General features: G+C 41.8%; 1 pseudogene; it reads right to left on the bottom strand.

The window, feature by feature from the left end:
- Positions 1-4010: 4010 nt before the first annotated feature.
- Positions 4011-4153, bottom strand: LOC112064150 (uncharacterized; annotated as a pseudogene).
- Positions 4154-5079: the final 926 nt, after the last annotated feature.

The following is a 5079-nucleotide window of genomic DNA, read 5'->3' as shown; positions in this document are numbered from 1 at the left end:
GGCCTCCGGAGCCTGTGCCCCGAAGCAGGAGAGGCCACAACAGTGAGAAGCCCGCGTACCGCAAAAAAAAAAAAAAAAAAAAAAAAAAAATTGTACATGTAAGCAAATATATACCTATATTCTTCCCTTACCCCCTGACATTTTATACTAATTTTAGCATACTATATGTTGTTATGTACACTTTGCTTTTTTAACCTAACAAAATATCTTTGAGATCACTACTACATATCAATATACAAGAGCTTTTTAATTAATTATTTAATATAATTATTTATTTATTTATTTATATTTGGCTGCGTTGGGTCTTCGTTGCTGCGTGCAGGCTTTCTCTAGTTGCAGTAAGCGGGGGCTGCTCTTCGTTGCAGTGCGCAGGCTTCCCATTGCGGTGGCTTCTCTTGTCGAGCATGGGCTCTAAGCACGCAGGCTTCCGTAGTTGTGGCGCGCGGGCTCAGTAGTTGTGGCTCACAGGCTCTAGAGCGCAGGCTCAGTAGTTGTGGTGCACGGGCTTAGTTGCCTCACGGCATGTGGGATCTTACTGGACCAGGGATTGAACCTGTGTCGCCTGCATTGGCAGGCGGATTCTTAACCACTGTGCCACCAGGGAAGTCCTCCTTTTTTATTTTTAATGGCTGCATATTATTATTCCATTAAGTGGATAAACTGTAATATATTTAACCAATCCTTTATGGATGGATTTAGGTTGCTTCTAATCTTTGCCCTTTACAAATAGTGCTGCAATAAATAACTTAGAACGTAGGTCATTTGCCCTTATGTAAGCCTATCTGTAGCATAAATTCTTAGAAAAAAAATGTTAGGTCAAAGGGTATGTGAATATATAATTTTTAAATAGATTTTATTTTTTAGAGCAGTTTTAGGTTCACAGCAAAATTGAGCTGGAAGTACAGAGTTACCGTATCTCCCTCCCTCCATGCACAGCCTCTGTCACTGTCAGCATTCTGCACCAGAATGGTACATTTGTTAGAAGCAATTAACCTACATTGATACCTCATTATCATCCAAAGTCCATAGTTCACATTAGGGCTCACTCTTGGCATTGCACATTCTATAAGTTTTGATAAATAGATAATGACATGTATCTACAACTGGAGTATCATACAGAATAATTTCACTGCCTTAAAAATTATCTGTATTCTTCTATTCATCTCCCTTTGCTCTCTAAACCCTGGCAATCACTGATCTTTTTACTGTTTCCATTGTTTTGCCTTTTCCAGAATGTCATATAGTTGGAATTACACAGTATATAGCCTTTTCAGATTGACTTCTTTTACTCATAAATATACATTTAACATTCCTCCATGTCTTTTCTTGGCTTGACAGAATATTTGTTTTTATCACTGAATAATATTCCATTGTTTGGATGTACCACTTACTAAAGGACATTTTGGTTGTTTCCAAGTTTTAGCAATCATGCTATAAATATCTGTGTGCAGGTTTGTGTGCAAACATGTTTTCAACTCCTTTGGGTAAATACCTAGGAGCACAGTTGCTGGATTGTATGGTAGGACTATGTTTGGTTTTGTAAGAAACTGCCAAACTATCATCCAAAGTGGGTGCACCAATTTACATTCTCACCAGCAATGAATGAGAGTTTCTGTTGTTCCACATTCTTGTCAGCATTTGGTGTTGTCAGTGTTTTGGATTTTGGTCATATCGTTAGGTGTGTCGTGATCTCATTGTTTTAATTTGCAATTCTCCAATGACATATGATGTTGAGCATCTTTTCATATGCTTATTTGTATGTCAGAAGATATCTGTATATTTGAACAGGTGTCTGTTGAGAACTTTTGCCCATTTTCAGATCGAGTTGTTCATTTTCTTATTGTTAAGTTTTTTTTTGTTTTTTGTTTTTTTGTGGTACGTGGGCGTCTCACTGTTGTGGCCTCTCCAGTTGTGGAGCACAGGCTCCAGACGCACAGACTCAGCGGCCATGGCTCACGGGCCCAGCCGCTCCGCGGCATGTGGGATCTTCCCAGACCAGGGCACGAACCCGTGTCTCCTGTATCGGCAGGCGGATTCTCAACCACTGCGCCACCAGGGAAGCTCTCTTTTTGTTAAGTTTTAAAAGTTCTTTGTATAGGTTTGGTTAACAGTTCTTTATCAGATGTGTCTTTTACAAATATCATCTCCAAGTCTGTGATTTGTCTCCTCATTCTCTTGATATAATTTTGATAGATGTTCTCAAATTACTCTGTTAAAGTTGGTACCAATTTATACTTTCACCTGTAATGTGTGAGAGTAAGTGTTTCCTCTATGACTCAATGTATTATCAATTTATTTGTGATTTTTTTCCAGTCTGATAGGTAAAAAATAGTATCTTACTGTAGTTTTAATTTCCATGTACTTTATTAGAGAGAGACTGGGTATCTTTTAGTATGTTTATTTGCCATTTGTATTTTCTTTTTTTTTTTATTTTTATTTTTGGTTGCGTTGGGTCTTCATTGTTGTACGCAGGCTTTCTCTAGTTGCAGTGAGCAGGGGTTACTCTTCATTGTGGTGCGTCGACTTCTCATTGTGGTGGCTTCTCTTGTTGCAGAGCACGGACTCTAGGCTTGCAGGCTTCAGTAGTTGTGGTACTCGGGCTCAGTAGTTGTGGCTCACGGGCTTTGCTGGGCCTCTCACTATCGCGGCCTCTCTTGTTGCGGAGCACAGGGTCCAGACGCGCAGGCTCAGTAATTGTGGCTCACGGGCCCAGTTGCTCCGCGGCATGTGGGATCTTCCCAGACCAGGGCTCGAACCCGTGTCCCCTGCATTGGCAGGCAGATTCTCAACCACTGCGCCACCAGGGAAGCCTCAGTTGATTATTGCTCATACAGACTATGGAATACTAGTTGCCGTTAAAAAAATAAGACAGTTATTAATTTACAAGACAGTTTTCCTCAATATGTTATGTGAAAAAAGTTCTATAGGGTTCCATATTCTAATTAATCTCCCATAGTAACACTTAGATTGTTTCTAATTTTTCACTCTAATGGGTAAATATTTTTGTTCACCTGTGTGAGTATTTCTGCAGGATAGACCCCCTGAAGTTGGAATTGCTGGGTCAGAGAACCCACATTTAAGATTTTTTTAGGTATTGCTAAATTACCATAAAAATTTACACTCCCACTAGCAATGTATGGGTGTGCCCATTTTTCTCTTACCCTTGGCAGCACTGGATATTATTCATCTTCTAGACATCTGACAATCTTTTTTTAAAAGTCGATAAATTTTTATTTAAGGAATTTCAGGACTTCCCTTGTGGTGCTGTGGTTTAAGAAACCACCTGCCAACGCAGGGGACACGGGTTTGATCCCTGGTCCAGGAAGATCCCACATGCCATGGAGCAACTAAGCCCATGCGCCACAACTACTGAAGCCTGCATGCTCTAGGGCCTGCGTGCCACAACTACTGAGGCCGTGTGCTGCAACTACTGAACCCCGTGCGCCTAGAGCCCGTGCTCCGCAGCAAGAGAAGCTACTGCAATGAGAAGCCCGCGCACCACAATGAAGAGTAGCCCCCACTCACCACAACTAGAGAAAGCCTGTGCGCAGCAACGAAGACCCAGCGCAGCCAAAAAAAAAAAAGGAATTTCGCGTGCTCTGATTCCTTCTACTGCCAATCACCTTAGTTCCTCCAATGTTTGAGTCATAATCTTCAAGACAGCCCTTTTAAAAAGAACTTCTGCTCAATCCACAGTTGCCGTATCAGTCAATCCACAACTTTTTTAGTTGGCTTTCTTTGATCTCCAATTGGATATGAACATACTTCAAAAATTCCCCACCTGTAATCTATGGGAGCCATTTTCTTCAACTATTTTACTTTAGGGCCATGTTTAAGGTCAGAGTAGATGGATTTGCCTGGTTCTGAATTTTAGACAACCTCTAAACATGCATAAGTTCAAATCATGTTCACTCCTAAGCTATCACAGCCTAGAATAGCAGAGATTGGTGGGATATGCCAATACCTAAGATAAAAGAAGTTTGATAGTTAGGTCTTTCATAGTTTAGCAGCTCTGTCTTATAGTTATTTCCCACAGATGTAACACATAATTTACTCACATAATTCTGTGAATAAAAATATCCACATATTTACTCTGTGAGATGTTTCCAACAATGTAGGCTAATAGAAAAAGCCCATTGGGAGAGATCTCAATGACATCTGACAATCTTGTAGGTGGAAAATGATCTTTTATTTTAATTTTTTCTTTGATTAATAAATTCTTACTCTTTTAATTGTGGCAGATGTCCTTGGGTGGAATAACGCTGGGAATTCTTTCATTAGAAACGACGCTGTGGATGAATTCATTAGAACCCTGGAGAGGGTTGACAACTAGCTGAGAGCAGGGCCTGAGGAGCCCAGAATTCACCTGGGGAAGAGTTCAGAACTGGGATTTGGGGCTTAGCTTGAGGAAGTCAGGCTTGGAGCCCCCAGAGGGACCTGAGGGCAGCCCGGGCAGCAGGAGCAGGCCCTGGCCTGAGAGAGGAGGGAGGGGAGCAAAAGTGCAGTGAGTGAGGGAGCACATGGAGCCAGGAACCAGGGGTCCAGGACTCTAGTCCCGATCCTGCCCCCTGATTCACTGTAGGACTCACAAGTTCCTGTCCCTCTGAGCCACAGTGTGTCTGTCTGAAAAGTGAGAGGTGGACTCTGTGCTCTTCAGGTCCTATGACCATAGAGATGCTTCCAGTACCTGGCACAGGTGGCTGAGGCTGCTGCTTCTCAGTCTCAGTTTTCTCTCCTATAAAATGGAGACAGTGTCCCCAGCCATACCTCGCTGAGTTCACAGGGCTGTTGTGAGGTGGTTGTGAGATGAGAGGTGGGAAAGTGCTCTGTGAACAGAAAAGAGCACTGCAAATATAAGGGCTTGTCTTTCCCCTTTTTATTAATTTTATGAAGGTACACTTTATATACAATAAAATATACAGATTTTAAGTGTACAGTTTGGTGAGTTTTGACAAATGTTTACACCCATGTAACCACGATCTCAATCAAGAAATAGAACATTGCCAGTGCCCCAGAAAGTCTTCTCATGCCCCTCTGCAGCAAATCACCCCTCTCCTGTCCCATACAACTATGTTCTGT

The sequence above is a fragment of the Physeter macrocephalus genome, chromosome 19 (assembly GCF_002837175.3).
Source record: "Physeter macrocephalus isolate SW-GA chromosome 19, ASM283717v5, whole genome shotgun sequence".
In the NCBI taxonomy this organism is placed as follows: Eukaryota; Metazoa; Chordata; class Mammalia; order Artiodactyla; family Physeteridae; genus Physeter; species Physeter macrocephalus.
The sequence above is the reverse complement of the archived record's forward strand: the minus strand, read 5'-3'. Positions and strand labels throughout refer to the sequence as shown.